General features: G+C 48.7%; 1 pseudogene; it reads right to left on the bottom strand.

Moving 5' to 3' along the window:
• Positions 1–1,473: 1,473 nt before the first annotated feature.
• Positions 1,474–21,583, bottom strand: LOC132218104 (C-type lectin domain family 10 member A-like; annotated as a pseudogene).
• Between the last annotated feature and the right edge of the window lie 3,162 nt (positions 21,584–24,745).

Raw genomic sequence — 24,745 nt, 5'->3', positions numbered from 1 at the left:
TGACCAGAATCAAACCCAGGACCCTTCAGTCTGTAGGCCGACGCTCTATCCAATGTGCCAAACCAGCTAGGGCTCCATGATTCCTGTTTACCTCATGCCAATCATATACATTTGGAAGGAGAAATCCCAGAATATTTTGCAACTGATAATCAGGAAGACTTTACCGATTGCAGGCTTAGAAGCAAAATTTGCTTGAAATATTATGTGTGAAAATATACAAAAATGCCAACTCCTTATACACCACTGGGAATGAGTAGCTAACATCGGGCACATCCATATTTTGGAATTCTCCACCCTTGCTAAGTTCCACGGGAATAGCTAGGATTGGATCAAAGCGCACAAGGCACGGGAGAGCGGGAACAGCCGCTGCGCAGGGCAGTGCAGTGTTGCAAATGTGCACGTACGCAGGGCACACCCACAGGAAACCATTCATGTCCACGTGACTGGGCCACAGGTGCCTGGAATTGGGTCAGCCCTATCTGGGTGGCCTGGGAGGGTGTTTCCACGTGAGGAACGTTTGAGTTGGGAAAGCAGATTGCTCTCCCCAAGGGGTGGGCCTCCTCCCACCGTTGGAGCCCTGCATGGAACCAGAGGCTGAGCCTCTGTGTCCCCACAGAGGTCCTCCTGCCTGACCCGCTCCGAATGGGGACCTTGGCTTTTCCTGCCTTTGGACTCAGGGGAGACATCACCCCCTGGGCGTTCGGGCTGCTGCCTTTGTCATCCCACCATCGCTCCCCTGGGCCTCCAGCTGGTCTGCTCACCCCAGGACTTGGGCCTGTCAACCTCCATAATCACAGGAGCCAATTCCTTGTAATAAATCTGTGTGTGTGTGTGTGTGTGTGTGTGTGTGTGTGTGTGTGTGTGTCTTTAAAATATTTTTCACTAATTGGATATGTTACTTTTGTAATAAGAATAAACGAGAAATGGAATTGCTTGAAAACCCTTCTAAGATTGGTTTTGGATGATGTTGGAGGATGAGGTCTGCCCGCAGTGGACATGTCGGGGACACCCTGTGCTGGACATCGGTCTAGATCTGTTTGGGTCACAAAGAGGCCGCCACTGAAAACAGCAGGACAGGGTGCCACCAGCCCTCCCTCTCTTACAACATTCTTCACCGGCCTTGCGGCCCAGGCCACAGCTCCCAGGCTGAGGGGAGTGGGGTGCCCCTGAAGCCACTTCTGGTGGAGACCCCAGCTGCAGGGAAAGTGCTTCTTACAGGAGCCCCTCAGGCTGTGGGAGGCCCCTCCCACTGGCCCAGCCCAGCCCAGCTCCTTCCGCACCCCCAGCCCCTGTGCCTTCCACTGAATGCTGCTCCCAGCTATTCTGTCCCCTCCCTGGTCCATGTCCCTCAGGATTGGGGACCCAGGAGAAGCTGTCTAGGAATAAACCTCCTCCCAGACCCTCTGCGCCCCCTCTTCTTTGCACCCTGCATTCCCAGTTCCCAATAACCAGTCCACACAGTGTCAAGTGTTTATTTTTTCCTTCTCCACCGAGGAGGCTGGAAATGGTAGCCCTCACAGTGAGTAGCAGGAGGAGGCGGGATCTGTGTCCCGGGGTCTGCGATTCTGAAACCATTTTGTTCCATCTTCCCTCAGCTCCTCCCAATGCCTCTGCCTGTTCTTCCTTTCTTCCAAATCCCCAGTAGAGAAGCTGGGAGCAGGGTAGGGGTGGGTGCAGGTGGAGATCTGCTGGGGTCAGGGCTCCTAGCCGGTGATGTTGCGAGTCATCTCGCACGCCCAGCGCTGCATATGCAGGCAGAAATCGTCGTTCCAGCGCCCACCAGGCAGGACTTCGGCACAGTCTTCATTTCTGCCCTCCCCGTGCCCCTGCCAGTTGTTTGGTTCACCAATGGCCCAGTTCCTAGGAATGCAAGACAGAGCTCAGACTGACCACCCCATCCCAGCAACCCTCACCCACCTCACAAAAGCACAGCCTTGGAGAGTTCAGGGAGCAGAGGCTGCAGCCTGGGAGGCTGGGCGTCTGCAGGGGAGAGGGTTGGGGAATTTGGTCCCTAAGGATGGATGGGCGGGGAGGGGCACTTACTTGTAGCTGTTCCCATAGTCTGTGCCGTCCACCCACTTCCAGGAGCCATCGCTCTCAGTGAGTCCTATCCAGGTGTAAAAGGAGCTTGAGTGCTGTGCAATGAATCTCTGGAAAAAACGTGGAATGGAGTGTCTAGTCCCTTGGGCTCCGTGCAGGCATTAGCTGGGGGCCCTCAGCCTGCCCAGCCTATCTGCCCCAAGGTGAAGCATCAGCCCCCAGCAAAACTAGGTCCTCGCTTTTTCCTTTGTCGCCTTAGCTATTGTTCTGAGATCATTTACTACGTGCTTCATGGGTATTATTTTATCTAACCCTCAGAAGCCCTCTAATGCTTCTGATGTAAGGACCTCACGGTGGCTGGTAGAGCCCCCTAAGTCAATGCAGTGCTCACTTTGTGACACCCCGACTTCATCCTCAACCCCTGGCTGCCACCTGGACTTAGTCCTCTCGGGATCCTGACTCTGGCCCCTGTGCCAGCTGCCCCCCGGAGCCGTCGGTGTCACTGCCCCTCAGGGGCTTCTGCCCCGCTCCTGCTTCTGTGTAGCTGTCATCTCCAGCGGTTCACCGGGTCCTGGGGCTTCCATTTGGACCCACTGCCCAGAGCCCCAGGATGCCTTAGCTACAAGGGGACTGGCTGTCGGTGCTGAAAATAGGAGGCTGCCCTGGTATGAGGGTGAGTGTGGAGAAAGCAGATGGATGGTTCACCAACATACACACCCCACAGTTAGTTCCCTTTGGCAGCGTGTAAAGGGTCTCCAACGGCAGTTGCGGGGAAATTCCTAATTCCACTCTCACCTCCTGGAGACACAACTAAGATGACAGTCAGTCACCTCCTCAGAGGGCAGACACAGGAGCATCCTGGAGTCCTAGAATCCTGCACATAGGACAATGTCCTGTGCAGGATGGAGCGTCCGGAGAGGCTGCTGGGGCTCTTCCCCAAATTCAGAGTCAGCAGAGGTGGAGGGAAAGTGCCTGGAGACAAGACCTTCTGGTTGCTGCTGCCTGCTGGCCTGGTCCCCTCTTCCCATCACCCCCAGAAGCTGAAGAACGGAACTAAGAGCACAAATCATCAAAACCCAGGCCTCTGTGTCAAAGACTGATGGGAGGAATCAAATAGTGCCAGGTGATCAGAGAAAACAGTCCAGGAGAATTCACCTCCCAATTCATAGTAAATAACAGGCAAGAAAGAACGGTGCCCATTCATAAAAGTGGCCAAGGTGAAAATGATCATGGAACTTATGCAAAAATGAGGAGGGGGAAGAGGAGGAGGAAAAAGAATGGTGATATCAAAAAGAGAGGTGAAAACTATGCTTTGAATGAAAGGCATGTTTTAGGCCAGAGGGCGATGTTGGAGAGCAACTCCTTTACAGCCTCAAAAAATTAAAGAGGAGATGAATGCCATAAAACATCCAGGAGGATATTCAAAAAGAAAGATCACACAATAGAATGAGAAAGAGAATAAATGCAAGAGAAGACTTTAGATTTCTAAAACAACCCAGGACCTCAGCAGGGAACCAAGTCTGAGACATGAAGGACGGGCCTGAGAAAGGGACCCGGATGCAGAGGGAAGAGCAAGATGGGAAGAACGCCAGCAAGATGGGGGCTGTGGAGGCGGACAGTGGGCATCCTTTGGGTGACGTGTTCCCAGGAAAAAGGGAACAAATGGACAAGGAAAAGAATGTTCACATGCATGCCTCAGGAAAATCTTCTCCAAAGTGAGGAAACCTAAGTTTACACATTAAAAGGACTCTCCTGGCCTCAGAGCAAAAGTATAGAATGAGCAACCAACTTATATATCTGGATATTTACAAAATTTAAAGATAGAAAACGTTCCAACTCTTCAGGCAGAACACTTAAGGAATCGAGGAGAGAAAAGAATGAGGATTATAAAGGTCCAAGTGGCTAAGAGACTAGATCTTCACTGTTCTCAACACAGAAAAAGAAATGATAATTATGTGACAAGAGGTGATAGCTAACTCTAGTATAGTCATCATATCGCGATATGTAAACGTACCAGACCAACATGTGTAACCTCAAATTTATACAATGTTATATGTCGGTTAAATCTCAGTTTTAAAAGGGAAGAATGAGGTATGTGAATAAGTGTGCTGGTTTTCTCATCTTTCATATGGAATGTTACATAAACTCCTTGTTTTTTTTGAAGCCAATAACTTTCAGCCCATCATTGAAAGTTATAAAAGGAATCACTTGTATAACTAAGAATAAACTACATCTAGTTCAAAATACCACGGGGAGAGAAGACAAAAAGAACATATCTCACACAACAAATGTAAACAGAAAAAAGACAGATTAAGATTAAGCATAGCTATTAGAAATTAATGAGATACACACCGTTAAAAGACTCATTCACTTTAAAAAACAAAAAAAAAACAAAACTTAAGCACAACCTATAGGAAAAATACTTTAAAGTTGGCTGCACAAAGGCATCAGTTGGGGTAACTTTTAAAAGTCTGAATGCTCCAGAGGAACCCAAGGTTAATGAAATCAGAATCTTTAAACTCATCAAGTATAAAGGCTTATAATACAGAGCCAAGGCTGAGAAGCCTTCATCCCAAACAGAGCATTATAAGCGTCCTGAGAGGCTGCTGGGCTGTTCCCCAAATTCCGAGGAGTCAGCAGAGGTGGAGGGAAAGTGCCTGGAGACAAGACCTTCTAGTTGCTGCTGCCTAGTCCCCTCTTCCCATCCCCCCCTCCAGAAGCTACATAACAGAACTAAGAGTGCAAATCATCAAAACCCATGCCTCTGTGTCAAAGACTGATGGGAGGAATCAAATACAGTGGGGCCTTGACTTACGAGTTTAATTCGTTCCATGACGGGGCTCGTTAAGGAGCTCGTTAACTCAAATTACTCTATCAACTCAATGCAAAAAATTGGCCGAGAGACAGCTGGTATCTCAAAAAACTCGTTAGTTGGGACACTCGTAAGTCAAGGCCCCACTGTAGTGCCAAGGGATCAGAGAAGATAGTCCAGGAGAATTCACCTCCCAATTCATGGTAAATAACAGGTTGGAAATGAAAAGATGGCCAGAGATACATTCAGCCAATGCGAGGGAACAGAGATCAAGGTCCGTTCTATTTGTGTTGCATAAAGATGAATTCAAGGCAAAAGCATTAAAGCATACACTGACGTTCACGTCAGAATGATGAAGGGACAGGTCCGCCATGAAGTTGTATCATCAAGAACTTGGGCGCCAGATCACAGAGCACTGACATCTTGGGTTGGCCCACATGGAACTGACATTGGTGTAGGTCCAAATGGATTGAAACAGGCTGTTTCAGCCTGGTCGGTAAAGCCAAATATGCTTGTAATCATTCAGGCAACATGTGGTAGTGAAAACACTGGCGGAGGAGGCAGACTGGCTCTGAATTCTGGCTCCATCCTGACTTGCTAGCTGCCTGGCAAGTCCCTTAGCTCCCCTGTTCCCAGTTCCCTCCTTTCTCCCTTCCTCCGAGTGGGGATGGTAAGAGTACCTACCTGGTAGGGTTGTGAGGATTAAGGGAGTGAATATATATGAAAGTGCCTGTCACATAGTAAGGACTCGGTAAATGTTACCATGACCATCCTGTGTGTGTGTGTGTGTGTGTGTGTGTGTGTGTGTGTGTGTTAAAGCCCCGCCTATTCTAACAGGTTAGCTCTTCCCTGTGAACGTTGGTGTTTGGGGTTGTGGTGTGGAGGTGGCAGTGGGCAGGTGAGACCTGAAGGGCCTTGGAGGGACCCAGTAACCCCCTGTCCGTGGGATTCCTGCCCTCTCTGCCCCTTTCACCCAACTGCCCGCCAAATCCCAGGCCGGCACACAGCGAGAAGGACTCTCAGTGCCCCTCGGCGCTCTGCACCCGAGTCCTGCCTTTAGTTAGTTCATCTTTGCGTTCTGTCTCCTGAACTGCCCCTCACCCCCTGCTCACCTGGCTGCTGCCCCTTTGCCCGAGCTCCTGGCTGTAACCTTCCACCTCTTAGATCAGTGGCTGCTCCACTATGAACCGCCCAGCGTCCTGCCTGCCTGCTGCTTCTGGACTCTTCCCCAGGTTAAAAAATGATAAAGCACCCGATCCAGCCGCCCAGGGTTTGCATGCCAGAGGCGCCTCCTGCTGGGGAGGTGCGGCCTCACCTGCTCCTCTCTAGAGTTGATGACCACCAGGTGGGCGTTCTTCAGCTGGCAGTACTTCTCGGCCTGGGGCCAGGTCACTTGAGAGAGAGAAAACCAGTAGCAGCTGCCTTCATACTCCAGCCAGCCAATGGGGCAGCAGGTATTTTGAGAGCCTGAGGTGGGAGTGGGGAGGTTCTGAGATGCTGCCAGTGGGACATGGGCAGGATATGGGGCTAGGTAGGCGCTGCCCTCCACACCACTCACCATTGCTCTTGAGCGCAGCCAGCTGACAATGCAGGGTGTTCAGGCCTTTGACCAGTTGCTGGACTCCCAGGAGCATTTCAGAATGACCTGGGACACAGAGAAGGTCAGCGGGGACAATGCCGGGGCCCAACTGAAGGCCTTCCATCCCCTCCCACCACATCAGGCCCAGGGGCGGGGAAGGAGGGGCCTGACCTGCTTTGAGTTCCTGCTGCTCTCTCTCCAGCTTGCTCTCCAGAGAAAACACCTTGTCATTCAGGCTGCGGGCTGGAGGGGAGGGCACTCAGCACCCCAGGCTGCGCCCCCCCACCTCTGTCCTGAGAGCCTGGCCCCCACCCTCGCACACTCACTCCTGAGGGCCTCTCACCTGCTTGCAGCTCCTGCTCCTGGTTTTCCACCACAGCTTTCAGAGATGTTATTGTTGTTTGCAAACTGCCACCTGGAGGACAGGGGGACTCAGTGCTCAGGATTCAGCCCCCCTCCCCCACCACGACCCCTCCCATCCAGAGTCCCTTCCAGCCAGGCTCACCCTGGGAGTGCAGTGCCTGGACCTCAGCCATCATGTTGGAAGTGAAGTTGCTGAAAGTTGCTCTCAGGGTCTCCACATCACTCTGAACCTTGGCATCTGACCAGGCAGGTGGGACAATGAGAGCTAAGATTGCTCAGTCCTCTCTGTGCTGGCACTGGGCAGGGCACTTGACACACATTGGCTCATTGGGTCCTCACAGCCACCCCACTTCAGGGGACAGGCATGTTGTTATCCAAGCTTGCAGAGAGGAAACCCAGGCTTCCAGAGGTTAGGCACTTGGACTACATTACCCATGAGGAAGCACCAGAGCCAGCAGCATCTTTACCCACCATGGTCATCATCAGTGCCTGGGTTCCTGTACCCCACTGTCGCCCCCTTCCCTGCTCATCCTGGGACACTCACTTTTGGATCCAATCACGCAGATACCAATCATCAGGAGAAGGATGAGGCCCAGAGAGAGCAGAAGGGGCCAGGGGCCAGAGCAGAGATGCTGCAGGAAGGCTGGGGGAGGAGGCAGCCCTGCAAGAGGAGAGGACATCAGGACATGGAGGTTAAGGACAGGAGAGACATGGGGGAGGAGCAGAGGGCCACGGGGATCTGTCAGGGATGAAGAGTGGTGCAGGTAAAGCTGGGGAGAGGTTGTGGTGCAGGGGATGCCCAGGCATCTCACCCCTCATGGACCAGCACAAGTTCTCAGTCACCTGGGCCCCTCATCCCTATGTCAACACGATACCTGGGCCCCTCATCCCTATGTCAACACGTTGGCAATATGTAAGTTCTTATCATCAGGGCTGGGACAGGGGGCAGGAGGACACAGAGTGAGCCAGGGCAGCCAGGCCCTCAGCAGGCTCGTGCTTATCTGTATTGTCAGGTTAGCCACCGTTTTTCTTCCAAACATGACTGTTCACTCTCCCAGTGTAAATGCTCATGACCTTCCCCAGAGTATAGCAGCCAGGACTGCTTTGGTCCACCCTGATCCTGTCCTCGAATCCTCTTCATATTGCAACCACCAGGAGCTAGAGCCTAACACCCGCAGTGTCGGGGACCCCAGCAGTGCACATGGTAGAGGTGCAGATACACTGTGAGAGCAGAGATCCTTCTAAACATATTAAGAGAGTATTTTAGGAGACACCATTTCTCCTTTCCTCTTACCCTTTCTAGAACCCTGGCTTTTCTTCTCACTCTCCAAGGACTGGAGGTCTTCATAGTTCATTGACATCCTTGGGCCAACTCTGAGGCTGTAAGCGCTGAAATGGAGGCAGGGCCAGTGACCAGGCTGAGGCTGGAGATAGGAGACAGGGAAGGCTGGAACTAGGTTAGAGCTGAAGTCAGGGCTGGGGTTGAGGTAAGAGAAGAATTTCAGGTTGAGGATGAACCAGGGTTAGGGATATGAATGGGAATGGGCCTGGGTTTGCAGCAGAGGTTGGAAGTAAGGTCAGGATTGGTCTTTGGGCTGGGATTGGGTTGAATGTGGGATTGAAGGTAAAGGTAAAGTTAGAGCTAAAGGAATTACTAGGACTGGATCTTACATTGGGGATGAAGTAAGGTTGTGTCTCCTCCTAGGACTGGGGTCAATACTGATGTTGATGCCATGGATGGAGTGGGGCCTAAGTTTGATGTTGATGTTGGAAATTGAAGAGAGTTGGGTTGGTGCTGGTGTTTGTAATGGGGTTAGGGCTGCATTTAGGCTGGAGGCTGTAGATGGGGCTAGAGCTGTGCTAGAGATGGGGCAACCCAAAGCAGTTATGTGAATAGAGTCTGAAATCTCCACCAGCTCATTGACTCTCCAAGCTGCCCTTTTATATCTCTTCCTATTCAGTCCCAGTTGAGACCCACAGCCCTCTCTCCCTGCTTTCTCTAACTCCCTCCCTGTCCCCTTGGTCTCACCTGCATCCCCAGCCAGTTACCTGTGCAAAGTCTGGAGGCTGTGATTCTTGGGTTTGCAGCGCAGCAATGAGCAGAGTTGGATAAAATGAAATCCTAGAGAGTGGGGTAGTGGTGAGCGAGGGAGGAGTCAGGTTTGTGGCTGGAGTCCTGCTGGTCTCTGTGTCTAAAAGCCCAGGAGTCTATAACCTGGGATCTTCCTTTTCCTCAACTTTGGCAGTAAATGATCATTGGAACCCAGGCAGAGATTGTGCAAGTGAAGAAGCTATATATAAGGCCAGCTTTGCTCCCCCTTCACACACCGCACCCCTCCCCTTCCCCACCACCACCCCATCTGCCTCCCGGGTGTGTCCTTTTCAGCTTCTGTTGAGCTCCCCTGACTTCCTCATTGTTGCCATTGTGGAGAGGAACCCTTCCCAGAGGAGTCCATAGGTACAGTCTCTTGCTTCTTCTTTGCCCCACACCCCATTTTACTTCCTGCATCAGCATTTCCCAGGGATGATGCTGTCTCCACCATTGCACACCCAGATCCAGAAGAGCCTTTTCTCAGTTCTTCTTCAATCGTAACCCAAGTGTCTAGAACAGGAATGGGCAACTTTTTGTGAGTGCGTGCCAAAACCAGCAAAATCTCTGACTCAAAATTCTTCTGTGTGGCGACCCTAATTTTTTGAGAACATGTTATGCCTACTTGATATCTCTTAAGGCGTACGTATGTGAAGAACCTTGAAGAAATAATAAAATTCATTCGAGTGACAAAAACACAGTATATGATGATGAAAAATACATTTATTTTTTAATGTATACATGTACACTGATAATCCGACAGAAAACTTTATGACTCCATTTGATATTATCAGTGGGACTTTTGCTGCTGCATCACTGATGACAGAGATTTTACCTCAGGTTTATATTTTGTGACCTTCAGAGATATGCACAAGCTACTACTTTCATCTGTCAGGCTACTCCTATTAGGAGACTTAACAAAATTCATCACTGAGAACACAGATTCACAAGTGTATGTGGATGAAAACATGGATAGTAACACTGTTGCAAAGTTTTTTAAACAGAAAAAATTTTCTGGAATGGCATTCCAAGTCCTCACTAGGTTCGTTTTCGACACTTCTCTCTGGTACTCCTGTCTCTAATTGCTTTTTTTACAATGTTTTCCAGGTCAACTCTAAGGTCAATACATTTCTGCTTCCAAATTGAGCTACTCTGAAATTCAATCAACTGCATTTCAAACTCAGCCATGTCTAGCCATGAAAATATTTGTAAGTTTAGTTCCTCCAGTTTCATGCTGTCTGGAAACCTCATGAATTTTGCTGTCTCTTCCAGTTCTCTGAATTTCACAAATCTTGAGAAGAACTGCTCAATAGTTGACTCGATGGTGTTTAAAAACAGCTTTTGAAGGCTTTGAAAGTCTGTTCTGTCATCTTTTGGGAGGTCTTTGATGTGCCTCTTGAGGTTTGGGAAATATCTAAATCTCTCACCACCTACATCCCTCTTAAAGACTTCCAGTTTCTTTTCAAAAGCCTTTATGTAACCAAACAAAACATCAAGTGTCTTGCCAGTTCCTTATAATTTAACATTTAAGTCATTCAAATGTTCACAAAAATTGTAAATGGAAGATTATAAGAGAGGTTTTCGCGTCCCATGTTTGGCACGCATGCCAGGGGTTGCCCACCCATGGTCTAGACTTTGAGCTTCCTCTGGGGCCTGAGCCACCAAGCTCCCCCAGCTCTGGCCTAGCTCTGTTCACTCTTCACAGAAGGAGGGAAGAGGGTGAAGGACAGTAGGATACCTGTCCAGATTGGGACAGAAGGATCTGGAGATAATGAACAAACTTTGAGCAACACATTAACCATTCAGTTCCCGCAGAATCATGGGAGAGGGAATTGGAAGATAGCAGCAGAGTAGGTGAATCTTTCTCCCACCTCCTTCCAGAATTTAACTAGAACTGAACTATACTGGGGAATAGTCACCCTAAAATACCAGCTGAAGACTGGCTGAAGAGGAGACTTTTAAATTAGGAATGGCAGAGACCTCCTCAAAACTGGTAGGAAAGGCAAGGAGCCAATGGGCGCTGGCCCAGCACCCAGGAGCTGCGGGCCAAGGGAGCAGAGGGTTCCCCCAGAGAGGAGAGAGGCCTGGACACTAGGCAGGGCACACCAACCTGGACAGCCACAACTGGGAATAGCCACCATGCACCAACCAGCATCTGTGCTTCCAGTAGCCAGAGACCTGAACCACCCAGGGACAAAGCCCCTTTTTTAAAGGACTGGTACACAGGATTTTCCCTCCCAGACACTCACCCTAGTTTTAGGCAAAGGGAGAACAGTGTGAACTATGAACAGATAGAAGTGGTCCTGCCCTCATAGAACTTCCATTCTGGTGGGTGACAGATACAATAAATGAGTAAGAAATATATAACACTAGAGGCCCAGTGCATGAAAATTCATGCACTTGGGGGCCGGGGGGCGGATCTCTCAGCCCAGCCTGCACCCTCTCACAATGTGGGACCCCTCAGGTAGGGTCCAGTCCCATCACAGCATGGCTCTGGTTCCCCAGATCCTGTGGGCGGGGGGAGGGACCCAGAGGCCAGTCCGATGGCAGCATGGCTCTATTCCCACAGCTCCCTCCCACTGCAGCACCACAGGCAGCCAGGGCCCACAGTTCCCACCCGCCATTGCACTGCGGGAAGCTGGGACCCAACCCATGCACAAATTCATCCACTGGGCCTCTAGTTTTAAATAATGGCCTTGCTGGTTAGAATAGTCTTGATTATAAGTCTTTGTTTCTCATAACTTTGACTATTTCATGTAAATCCCTTCTGGCCGGAAATGTTTCTGTTGAGGAATTAGCTGACAGTCTTATGGGAGCTCCTTTTAGGTAATTACCTGTGTTTCTATTGCTGCTTTTAATTCTTTCTTTGTCTGTAACCTTTGACATTTTTATTATGATCTGTCTTGGTGTGAACCTCTTTGGATTCATATCATTTGGGACTCTCTTTGCATCCTGGACTTGTGTGTCTTTTTCCTTCACCAGGTTTAGTAAGTTTTCCATCATTTCTTCAAAAAGGTTCTCCATTTCTTGCTCTCTTTCTTCTCCTTCTGGTCCCCCTATGATGTGGATACTGTTATCCTTCATGGTGTCCCAGAGCTCCCTTAGACCAGTGGTTCTCAACCTTCTGGCCCTTTAAATACAGTTCCTCATGCTGTGACCCAACCATAAAATTATTTTCGTTGCTACTTCATAACTGTAATGTTGCTACTGTTTTGAATCATAATGTAAATATCTGATATGCAGGATGGTCTTAGGCGACCCCTGTGAAAGGGTCGTTCGACTGCCAAAGGGGTCACGACCCACAGGTTGAGAACCGCTGCTTTAGACTATCATTATTTTTTTTAATTATTATTTTCTTTTTCTGTTCTGATTGGGTGTTTCCTGCTACTTTGTCTACCAAATCACTGATTTGATCATCTGCTTCACCTAAACCACAATTTATACCTTCCTTTGAAGTGTAATTCTTCATTTCAGATATTGTATTCTTCACTTCTGACTGGTTCTTTATTATAGTTTCTATGTGCTCTTATATGCTTACTATCTCTTTGTTTATGTTCTCACTGAGTTCATCCGTTCTTTCCCTAAGTTCCTCGAGCATCCTTATAGTCATTGTTTTGAACTTTGTATCTGGTAGATTGCTTGCCTCCATTTCATTTAGTTCTTTTTCTGGGAATTTCTCCTGTTCTTTTATTTGGGGATGTTTCTTTGTCTCCCCATTTTTAATTTTTTGTTGGTGTTGTTAATACTCACCGTAGGATATTTTTTCCACTGATTTTTAGTGAGAGTGGAAGGGAATGGGGAGGGAAGAGAGAGAGAGAAGCACTATTGTGAGAGAGAGACATCAATTGGTTGCCTCCCACATGTGCCCCTAATTGGGCCAGGATTGAATCTGCAACCCAGGTATATGCCCTTGACCAGGAATTGAACCCACGACCCTTTAGTGTGTGAGCTGAAGCTCTAACCACTGAGAAATGCTGGCAGGTCCCTCTCCCCATTTTGGCTGCATCTCTGTATTTGTTTCTATGCATTAGGTAGGTCTGCTATGATTTCCAGTCTTGGTATGGTGGTCTTATGTAGTAGTTTTCCTGTGGGGCTCAGTTACACAGTCTCCCTTATAACCTGAGCAAGGTGCTCTGGGAATGTTCCTTGTGTGGGTTATGTAAGCTATCCTGTTGTGGTTGAGTTTTGATTGCTCTTGGCCCCTCCATGTATAGGCTTGAACCTCAGACTGGCTGACTGTGAGAATTCATCTCAACCATAGAGTATGAGATGCTGTCTGGGTGCTGACCACATTAAGTGGAATTCACCCCAGCAGGGTCTGCTGCCTGCTGAGATCTCTGTCTGAATATGCTGCTTATGGAGCTAAGTGGGTCCTGCTCTGATGTGGACTGAAACCCACCACTGGATGTGTTTCTTCTGGGACATCCTGGGAAGGACCCCAGTGCATGTTGATGTCAGATGCTGCCTGTGGCTGGCCCTGGGCTACCTATTTGGAGAAACAAAGCAATCCACCATTTGTGGCTGTCTCTACTTGGCCTGGGCATGCATGGGAGGGGTCAAGATGTTCCCCAAAGCTGGCTTCCAACAACATCAAGCGCAGGCACAGGTCAGCAAAAGGCCTAAGACACTCCAAGGTGTGCTTCCACTGCCTCTGCATTCTGGCTGCCGGTTAGGTTCAGTCACTGAAAGAGCTTGAGGACTTGCATGAAGAAGGTTCTCAGTGATTCACCAGGTACCCAGTCTGATGATTTTCATGTGTTGCTGGTGGGCAGGGAAACGTGAGGTTGTGCTGCCTCCAGGGGATAATTTTGTCCTTCCCATACTTTCCCTCTGATATCAACCTCTTTATTTTTTTAATATTTTTATTGATTTCAGAGAAGAAAGGAGTGGGAGAGAGAGATAGAAACATCAGTGATGAGAGAGGATCCTTGATCAGCTGCCTCTTGCACCGCCTCAAACTGGGATCGAGCCTGTAACTCAGGCATATGCCCTTACTGGGAATCGAACCGTGAACTTCTGGTTCCTAGCTTGACGCTCAACCACTAAGCCATGCCAGCTGAGCCTCTGTATTGTTAATTAATTTTAATTGACACCTTTCTATATGCCAGGCAGTTGTCTGGGTGCAAGTAATACCAGAATGCATGGGTCCTGGCCTCTCTTAATGGGAACCTTTAGTTATGGGCTGGTTCTTTACAGGGTGTCCCAATATGCTTCCCCTGTGTGCCATTTGATTGAAAAACGTAGCAATCTCCATGCCTCCCTATACCCATTCTCTCCACATTATGACTTTGTAGCTCCTCCCATCAAAAGGTGTTCTATTTCCTAACTCCTAGAAGCAGGGCTGCCTTGTGATTTACTTTGGCCAACAGGAGTTACCAGAAGTGATGCTTCAGTTCCAAAACTAAGACTGCAGAGTCCTTGCAGTCTTCCGGTTACTCTTTTGGAACCCTGTCCAAAGGCAGAATGCGAATCAGCCCAGGCTAGCCCAAAATGACCCCGTCATCCCATTGTCCCAGCTCGTAGCCAGCCAAAGGTCAGACATGTGCTGGGGTCCAACCCCAGCAGGTCCAGGGGTCCCCAAGGTGTGGATGGAGTCGGCGAAGAAGGAATGGCACGGAGACAGCGTTCAGTTGATCAGCAGCCTAGCCAGGATCTCTAGCCAGGATCTCCAGCCAAGTTCTGTGTACATGTTCTCTTGCTAGGTTCTCCAGCCAGGTTCTGTCCAGGTTCTCCAGCCAGGTTCAGTCACCAGGTTCTAGTCAGGTTCTCTTGCCAACTTCTGTAGTCAGGTTCAGTCCAGGATCTTTTGCCATGTTCTCTCGCTAGGTTCTGTCTTTAGGTTCTGTGGCCAGTTTCTGTCCAGGATCTTTTGCCATGTTCTCTCTAGTGAAGTTCTTCTGTCTCTAGAGAACGTTCTTTGTAGGTTCTGTGCCTAGGTTCTGTCTCTCTTGGTTCTGTCTTCTAAGTTCTGTCTTCTAAGTTCTGTCTCTTGCTGTCTTGTTACATCTGTATTTATACCAGTTGATTCAATCCTATCAATCTCTATTACAAAGGTTAGGGCGTTTCTTATCTCCATTCCAGGGAGTAAAGATTATGTAGTTTAAGCATGATTGTTCGTAGTTAAAGTGATTAATTACCCGCCTGGCACTTAGTTAAGAGGTTTTATTCCCTCCCTAACTTCAGGGGAAAATCCCTACCTGGGGAAACAACCTTTCTCAGAGACCTTGGTTAAAACACATAGTGCCAAGAAGGTGAGCAAACATATTAAGAACAGTATGCCATATATGCCAGGTCCCTTGAAACAGCAAGCATGGACCGGCTCCCGGCAGACATGGACGTGAGACTGTCCTAGACCAGCTCCCAGCCAACCCACCAGCTGGCCTCAAATGCATGAATGAGACCAGCGAAGGTGAGTCAAGCCTTGTCAGACCAAAAAACACCCAGTTGATCTATAGACTCATGGGCTGTAACAGATGTTTATTGTTTTAAGCCGCTAATTGGGGTAGATTGTGAACAATAACTAACCAATACAACTGGGGATGTTATGTGCTTCTCCTAACAACTTTGGGATAGTCAAAGAAGTTAAAGAATCATCTTTCATTATCACCCTAAGTTTAAACATTTTTTAAGTGACAGAAAATAATGGAACTCAATCTATAGGAAAGAAAATGCTCTTTCACTATAACACAGGACTTTCCCAGGCCTCACCTAGCTTCTTCATTCTGTTATTTTATGGTTGCTAAAATTAGTCTGTGTGTAATGCATAAGGTTTCACAAAAGAGTACATACTGTGTGGTTTCATTTATATGAAATTCTGGGAGATTTTTGGGATGAAGGAAACTTTCTACACCTTGATGGAGTGGTAGTTACGTAGGTATCTATATTTCTCAAAAGTCATCTCTACTCTTTCAATGAGTTCATTTTACTATGTGAGAATTGTATCTCAATAAAGTTTATTTTTAAGGTTACAAGTCTGGGTTGGCAAAGCAAAAGGGAACTCTTATGTACTACTGGTGGGAATGTAAATTCGTGCAACCACTGTGTAAAATAATAAGGAGCTTTCTGCAAAAATTAAAAATAGAACTACCATATGATCCAGCAATCCCACTTCTGGGAATATATGCAAATGAAGTGAAAATGGTTTATCTGCATCCCGTGTTCATTGTAGCATTATTAACAATAGCCTAGATATGGGAACAACCTAAGTGTTCATCAGTGGATGAATAGATAGAGAAGATGTGGTATAAATGAGCAATGAAATATTACTCATTCACAAGGTAGAAGGAAATCCTGCTATTTGCCACAACATGAATGGGCTTTGAGGGCATTATACCAAGTGAAATAAGCCAGACCAAGAAAGACAGATACTGCATGGCATCACTTATATGTGGAATCTGAAAATATCATATTCATAGTAAGAAATAGTAGAAAAGTGGTTGCCTGGGTGGTGGGGGTATAAAATATGGAGAGGTTGGTAAAAGGGTACAGACTTTCAGTTATAAAATGAATAGATCTGAGGCTCTAGTGTATAACATGGTGACTGTAGTTGATAACACTGTATAGTATAAGTGACATTTGCTAAGAAAGTAGAACTTAAGTATTTATTAAAAATAATAATAATTATGTAAAATTATAGATGTGTTCATTAACTAGATGGGGTCTTTCCTTTACTATATATATCAAATCACAACCATGTATACTTTAAGTAACTTAAAGTTTTATATGTCAATTATACCTCAATAAAGCTGAAATTCAATTTTTAAAAACACCTTAGGAACTCTATATAATCTTTGAAAGTTAAGGAGAAAAAAGTTCAAAATGATGGCAGTGCTCCAATCTCCCGGGGCTTATTTCTCTCCCACAGAGATCTTGTCAGGGGTGTCTGGAGAAGAATCCCGTCCCCATCCCTGCCATGTCCATGGCTCGATGGTCCACAGGAAGCAGCTCTAAGACACTCCTATCTGGACCTGCTAATGCTGGCCTCACAGATCCAGCGGTAGAGTCTCTGGCAGACGTCGTCATTCCATTTGCCATCCGGGTGGAAGTGGGCACAGTCCTCACCTCCACCCAGCCCGTGCCCCTGCCAGTCGTCTGGCTGGCCCGGCTTCCAGTTCCTGAGGGGGAAAGGCAACAGCAAGTTGGGAAGTCAGATGGAACAGAGTGGGGGTGGGGAGAAGAGGCTGTAGGTCAGATCCTCGAGGAGCAGAGCTGAAGGGGGAGGAAGAGCACAGAAAGCAAATGTACTCACTTGAAGTTGGTCTCATAGTCTGTTCCATCCACCCATTTCCAGGCTCCTTCAGGATCACTGAGGCCCATCCAGGTATATGAGGAGCCTATGTGCTTCTGGACAAAAATCTGGGACGACAGAATGACAATAATGTCTTCTCCCCAACTCCTTGGACTAGGAGTTCTGAACTCTACATGTACATTATATCAGTTGAGAGGATTTGGGATGTTTATCCCAATGCCCAGGCCAATTGCCGTCAAACTCTGCTTTAACAACAGAGACTGGCGATTCCATCATTGTGCGAACATCATAGAGTGCACTTAACAAGCTGGATAGGATAGCCTACCGCACACCTAGGCCGTGGCAAATTGCTCCTAGGTTATCAGCCTCTATGGTGTGTTACTCTTACAAAACCACAAGAGATGATAAAATCAAACACAAGAGGAAAAGATGCACAAAAGAGACACAGTAAACACAAGGTGTATGATATGAGGCTGCTGCCAGCAAAACACAGCTTACATTTAAACAAACTTTTTTTATAAGTAGAAAGAATACACTCTATCATAATAATAGTATCCAATCTAATAAAGCAGGAAAATGCAAATTGACCGTCACACCATCATGAAGCTGGTGGCGCCCACAGTGGAGGAGGGGTTTCTGTAACACAAGATGGCTACACCCACAGTGGAGGCCTAGTTCCCCTAAGGAGCCTTAACGAGCAATCAGCAGGGACCTGAGGCTGTGCCCCCCGCCCAGTGGGGCTTGGCAGGGAACCTGAGGCCACACACCCCACCTGGCACCAGGCCAGGGGACCTGAGGCTGTGCCCCCCACCCAGCGGGGCTTGACAAGGGTGGGGCCAGCCAGGTCTGGATCTCACCAACCGGGGTGGGGCCGGCTGGGTCTGGGTCTTGTGCCATTTTGAGGTGCCATGGGTAGGCAGCGACTTGTCTTTGGGTCTTGTGGCACACCCCAGACTCTGACAGGAGGAAGATTTTCATATACATTTTAATAATTTTCTTTCATCTCTGACACTTCTATTACGGAGAAAGGGCAAATAGCAATATTAAAATATTTCCTCTAATCAATCCCCTTTTAATGTGCATGAATCTTCATGCATCGGGCCTCTAGTAGCATCATAAATGCATAAATCAGTAACAGTTGTTTATTCCCATTTTCAAGTACACTACACTGTGCATAATTGTAAGTGCTGTGCTTTTATACATATGACTGGCAGTGAGGTAGGTCTGTTCACACCAGCATCAGCACACACACCTGAGCAATGTGCTACACTACACCATGACGGCTACTGCCCGCCAGGTGAAAGGAATTTTCGGCCGTAGTCTAATCTTATGAGACGACTGTTATCTCTTTGGTCCATCCTTGATGAAATGTCATTGTGTGGCCCATGATTATAAATCCCTCAGGTGGGGCTCACATCGCCATGGTTTTAAAGCTCCCTGGTGATACCAGTGTGCAGCAAGAGTGGAGAACGGTTTCCTTAGTGGGGCCAGTTCTCAGGACCTGAGCTCAGACCTGAGCCCTCACCTACTCCTCTCTGGAGTTGATGACAACCAGGTGGGCAGTCTGCAGCTGGCAGTGCCTCTCAGCTTCGGGCCAGGGCTTCCCAGTACCAGAGAACCAGTAGCAGCTGCCTTCATGCTTCAGCCAGTTAGTGGGACAGCAGGTATTTTGAGAGTCTGAGGTGGAAAGGGAGGAGGATCTGAGATGCTGCCCAACATGGGCAGAATATGGGGCTAGGCACTGCCCTCCACCACTCACCATTGCTCTTGAGCGCAGCCAGCTGACAAATCAGGGAGGTCAGGCCTTTCACGAGTTGCTGGACTTCCTGGAGCATTTCAGAATGACCTGGGACACACAGAAGGGCAGTGGGGACAATGCAGGGGCCCAGCTGAGGGCCCTCCATCCCCTCCCACCATATCAGGCCCAGGGGCAGGGGAGAAGGGGCCTGACCTGCTTTGAGTTCCTGCTGCTCTCTCTCCAGCTTGCTCTCCAGAGAAAACACCTTGTCATTCAGGCTACGGACTGGAGGGGAGGGCACTCAGCACCCCTGGCTGCGCCCCCCGCACCTCTGTCCTGAGAGCCCGCCCCCCAACCCCACCCCCCGCACACTCACTCCTGAGGGCCTCTCACCTGCTTGCAGTTCCTGCTCCTGGTTTTCCACCACAGCTTTCAGAGATGTTATTGTTGTTTGCAAACTGCCACCTGGAGGACATGGGGACTCAGCGCTCAGGATCAGCCCCCACACACACACTATGAACCCTCCCATCCAGAGCCCCTTCCAGCCAGTCTCACCCTGGGAGTGCAGTGCCTGGACCTCAGCCATCGTGTTGGAAGTGAAGTTGCTGAAAGTTGCTCTCAGGGTCTCCACATCACTCTGAATCTTGGCATCTGATCAGGCAGGTGGGACAATGAGAGCTAAGATTGCTCAGTCCTCTCTGTGCTGGCACTGGGCAGGGCACTTGACATACATTGGCTCATTGGGTCCTCACAGCCACCCCTCTTCAGGGGACAGGCACTGTTGTTATCCAAGCTTGCAGAGAGGAAACTCAGGCTTCCAGAGGTTAGGCACTTGGACTACATTACCCATGAGGAAGCACCAGAGCCAGCAGCCATCTTTACCCACCATGGTCATCATCAGTGCCTGGGTTCCTGTACCCCACTGTCGCCCCCTTCCCTGCCCCTCCTGGGACACTCACTTTTGGATCCAATCACTAGGATGCCAATCATGAGGAGAAGGATGAGGCCCAGAGAGAGCAGAAGGGGCCAGGGGCCAGAGCAGAGATGCTGCAGGAAGGCTGGGGGAGGAGGCAGCCCTGCAAGAGGAGAGGACATCAGGACATGGAGGTTGAGGACAGGAGAGACATGGGGGAGGAGCAGAGGGCCACAGGGACATGTCAGGGATGAAGAGTGGTGCAGGTAAAGCTGGGGAGAGGTTGTGGTTCAGGGGATGCCCAGGCATCTCACCCCTCATGGACCAGCACAAGTTCTCAGTCACACAGACCCCCTCTCCCCCGGAAACACATGATGACGACATGTAAGGTCTTATCATCAGGCCTGGAACAGGGGGCAGGAGGACACAGAGTGAGCCAGGGCAGCCAGGCCCTCAGCAGGCTTGTGCTTATCTGTATTGTCAGGTTAGCCACCGTTTTTCTTCCAAACATGACTGTTCACTCTCCCAGTGTAAATGCTCATGACCTTCCCCAGAGTATAGCAGCCAGGACTGCTTTGGTCCACCCTGATCCCGTCCTTCAGAGGACTGTGAATCCTCTTCATACGGGAGCCCCCTCAGAGTGGGAGAGCCCAGCAGTGGACATGGTAGAGGTGCTGATATACCATGACAACAGATATCCTTCTAAACATATTAACAAAAGTATTTTAGAAGACACCATTTCTCCTTTCCTCTTACCATTTCTAGAACCCTGGCTTTTCTTCTCACTCTCCAAGGACTGGAGGTCTTCATACTTCACTGACATCCTTGAACCAACTCTGAAATGGAGGCAGGGCCAGAGACCAGGCTAGGGATGGAGTTAGGGCAGTGCTTGGCAAACTCATTAGTCAACAGAGCCAAATATCAACAGTACAACGATTGAAATTACTTTTGAGAGCCAAATTTTTTAAACTTAAGCTATATAGGTAGGTACATTGTATTAACTTAATTAGGGTCCTCCTAAAGCTTAGGAAGAGCCACACTCAAGGGGCCAAAGAGCCTCATGTGGCTCACGAGCAGCAGTTTTCCAACCACGAAGTTAGGGGATGGAGGAGGTTGGAGCTGAAGTCAGGGATGATGTCGAGGTAAGAGAAGTTCAGGTTGAGGATGAGCCAAGGGTCAGGGAGAGGAATGGGAATGGGCCTAGGTTTGCAGCAGAGGTTGGAAGTGGGGTCAGATTGAGTGTGGGAATGAAGGTGAAGGTAAAGCTGGAGCTAAATATGTGACTAGGATTGGGTCTAACAGTAGGGAAGCAATTGAGTTTGCATCTCCTTCTTTGATCCTGGTTAATACTTCCGCTTGGACCTGAAGCTGGAAACAGAAGAGAGTTAATTTGGGGCTTGTGTTAAGATTCATGTTGACTTTGGGGTTGAAGCTATGTTTGGGGGTTAAAGGAGAAGATGGTGTTTTTAATGAGGTTAGGACTGAGGCGAGGCTGGGGCTAAAGATGGGGCTGGAGATGGGGCTGAGTGCGTCTCAGTTTGTGACCGAGGTTTGGCTGTCATATTTCAACCCGAATCCAGTTAAGTGAATAGAGTCTAATATTTCCACTTGGCCATTAAATCTCCCAACTGCCCTTTTGTATCTCTTTCTATTCCGTCTCTCTTGAGACCCACAGCTCCCTCTCCCTGCTTTCTCTAACTCCCTCCCTGTCCCCTTGGTCTCACCGGCATCCCCAGCCCAGTTACCTGTGCAAATTCTGGAGGCTGTGATTCTTGGGTTTGCCATGCAGCAATGAGCAGAGTTGAATAAAGTAAAATCCTGGAGGAGAACCAAGATGGCGGCATAGGTTAACGCCGGAGTTTGCTGCTTTGAACAACTACTTCAAAAGTGAAACTAAAAGACGGACCAGACATCACCCAGAACCACAGGGACAGTGGCTGAGTGGAAGTCCTACAACTAGGAGGAAAGAGAAACGCACACGGACACTCAGAGGAGGCGCAGTGCTGAAGTCAAATTCTGAGGTGCGGAGTGTGCGGAGCAGGCTGGCGGCGGAGGGCGCGGTTGTTGTTTTCAATCGGGAGGGAGTCACAGACTCTGAGCTCCAGATCCGGGCGAGTCTTTAGGGACCCAGACTCAAACGGGAGAAGCGGGACTGTCTGGCTTCGGTCAGAGCGAGTGCAGCTTTCTCTCCGAGCTTTGCAGCGGGTGCTGGGACTCAGGCAGAGCCCCTGGGGACAGGACTGAGAGCCGCCATAACTGCTCTGTCTGGCCCACCCTGTTGATCCTGTGCGACCCGCCCCGCCCAAGCCCTGCACAGAGGCATTTGCCGGATAGCCTCAGGCAAAGGCTAGATTAGCACCTCCCTAGAGGACAGAAGTTCTCTCACTGCTGACACAGCTGATTCTCATAGCCACTTGGCCTGGAGGTCAAACCCTCCCTGGAATTAGCTACAACAATCAAGGTTTAACTATAAGACTGCGAACAAAGACCACTAGGGGGTGCACCAAGGAAGCATAACAAAATGCGGAGACAAAGAAACAGGACAAAATTGTCAATGGAAGATATAGAGTTCAGAACCACACTTTTAAGGTCTCTCAAGAACTGTTTAGAAGCTGCCGATAAACTTAATGAGATCTACACGAAAACTAATAAGACCCTCGATCTTATATTGGGGAACCAACTAGAAATTAAGCATACACGGACTGAAATAACGAATATTATACAGACGCCCGACAGCAGACCAGAGGAGCGCAAGAATCAAGTCAATGATTTGAAATGCGAGGAAGCAAAAAACATCCAACCAGAAAAGCAAAATGTAAAAGAATCCAAAAATGTGAGGATAGTGTAAGGAGCCTCTGGGCAGCTTCAAGCGTACCAACATCAGAATTATAGGGGTGCCAGAAGATGAGAGAGAGCAAGATATTGAAAACCTATTTGAAGAAATAATGACAGAAAACTTCCCCCACCTGGCGAAAGAAATGGACTTACAGGTCCAAGAAGCGCGGAGAACCCCAAACAAAAGGAATCCAAAGAGGACCACACCAAGACACATCATAATTAAAATGCCAAGAGCAAAAGATAAAGAGAGAATCTTAAAAACAGTAAGAGAAAGAAATTCAGTTACCTACAAGGGAATACCCATACGACTGTCAGCTGATTTCTCAACAGAAACTTTGCAGGCCAGAAGGGAGTGGCAAGAAATATTCAAAGTGATGAATACCAAGAACCTACAACCAAGATTACTTTATCCAGCAAAGCTATCATTCAGAATTGAAGGTCAGATAAAGAGCTTCACAGATAAGGAAAACCTAAAGGAGTTCATCACCACCAAACCAGGATTATATGAAATGCTGAAAGGTATCCTTTAAGAAGAGGAAGAGGAAGAAAAAGGTAAAGATACAAATTATGAACAACAAATATGCATCTATCAACAAGTGAATCTAAGAATCAAGTGAATAAATAATCTGATGAACAGAATGAACTGTTGATTATAATAGAATCAGGGACATAGAAAGGAAATGGACTGACTATTCTTGCGGGGGAAAGGGGTGTGGGAGATGTGGGAAGAGACTGGACAAAAATCGTGCACCTATGGATGAGGACAGTGGGTGGGGAGTGAGGGCGGAGGGTGGGGCGGGAACTGGGAGGAGGGGAGATATGGGGGGGGAAAAAAAGAGGAACAAATGTAATAATCTGAACAATAAAGATTTAATTAAAAAAAAAAAAAAAGACCGTACACTTTAAAAAAAAAAAAAAAAAAAGTAAAATCCTGGAGAGTGGGGTAGAGGTGCTTGGGGTAGGAGTCGAATAAATGAGTGAAGTCCTGCTGGTCTCTGTGTCTGAAAGCCCAGGAGTCTATACTCTGGGATCTCTCATTTCCTTGACTTTGGGCAGTAAAGAAGAATCAGATCAAAGGCTGAGACTGCGTGTTTGGGGTGTTAGCTATCAAGCCAGCTTTGCTCTCCTCCTCCAGTATATGCCTCCTCCCTTTCCGCTTCTTTCAGCCTTCCTAACTTCCTCATTTTTATGATTGTGAAATGAGTCCTGACCAGAAGGGATAAGTGGTCACTGGGCATTATAGTGACTGGTTGACTGGTAGTAATGATTGCTTAGGCTTTTATATATAGAGATAGATTTGGTGCTGTTTTGTTTTAAAAATATGACCATGGCTTATAAACAGCTTCTAACTGGATTTTTTTTCCCAACCTAAGATTTTCTGTCCATTTATTAGTAGAATTAAACCTATTTACTATTCACATTTATTATATTGTTAATACTACTAGGGGCCCGGTGCACGATATTCGGGCACTGGATGTGTGTGTGTGTGTGTGTGTGTGTGTGTGTGGGTGGGTGGGTGGGGGTGCCCCTCAGCCCAGCCTGCCCCCTCTCACATACTGGGAGCCCTCAGGCGCTGACCCCCATCACCCTCCAATCGCAGGATCGGCCCCTTGCCCAGGCCTGACGCCTCTGACAGAGGCGTCAGGCCTGGGCAGGGGACCCTCATTTCCCCCCATCACTGGTTCTGCCCCAGCCCAGGCCTGATGCCTCTAGCCCAGGCGTCAGGCCTGGGCAAGGGACCCCCAGATCCCTCCGATTGCTGGCTCTGCCCCTTGCCCAGACCTGATGCCTCGGCCAGAGGCGTAGACCCCCATCTCCCTCCGATCACCTGATCGGCCCCTTGTCCAGGCCTGACGCCTCCGCCAGAGGTGTCAGGCTTGGACAGGGGACCCCCATCTCCCCCCAATCACTGGCTCTGACCCCCGCCGAGGCCTGAGGCCTCTGGCCCAGGAATCATGCCTGGGCAGGGGACCCCCATCTCCCTCTGATCGCTTGCTCCACCCCCCGCCCAAGCCTGACGCCTCTGACCCAGGCTTCAGGCCTGGGCAAGGAGACCATCATATCCCCCCAATCCCCGGCTCCGCCCCTCACCCAGGCCTGATGCCTCTGGCCCAGGCATCAGGCC

This window comes from Myotis daubentonii, chromosome 16, assembly GCF_963259705.1.
Source record: "Myotis daubentonii chromosome 16, mMyoDau2.1, whole genome shotgun sequence".
NCBI lineage: Eukaryota > Metazoa > Chordata > Mammalia > Chiroptera > Vespertilionidae > Myotis > Myotis daubentonii.
This window is presented reverse-complemented; position numbering and strand designations above follow the sequence as displayed.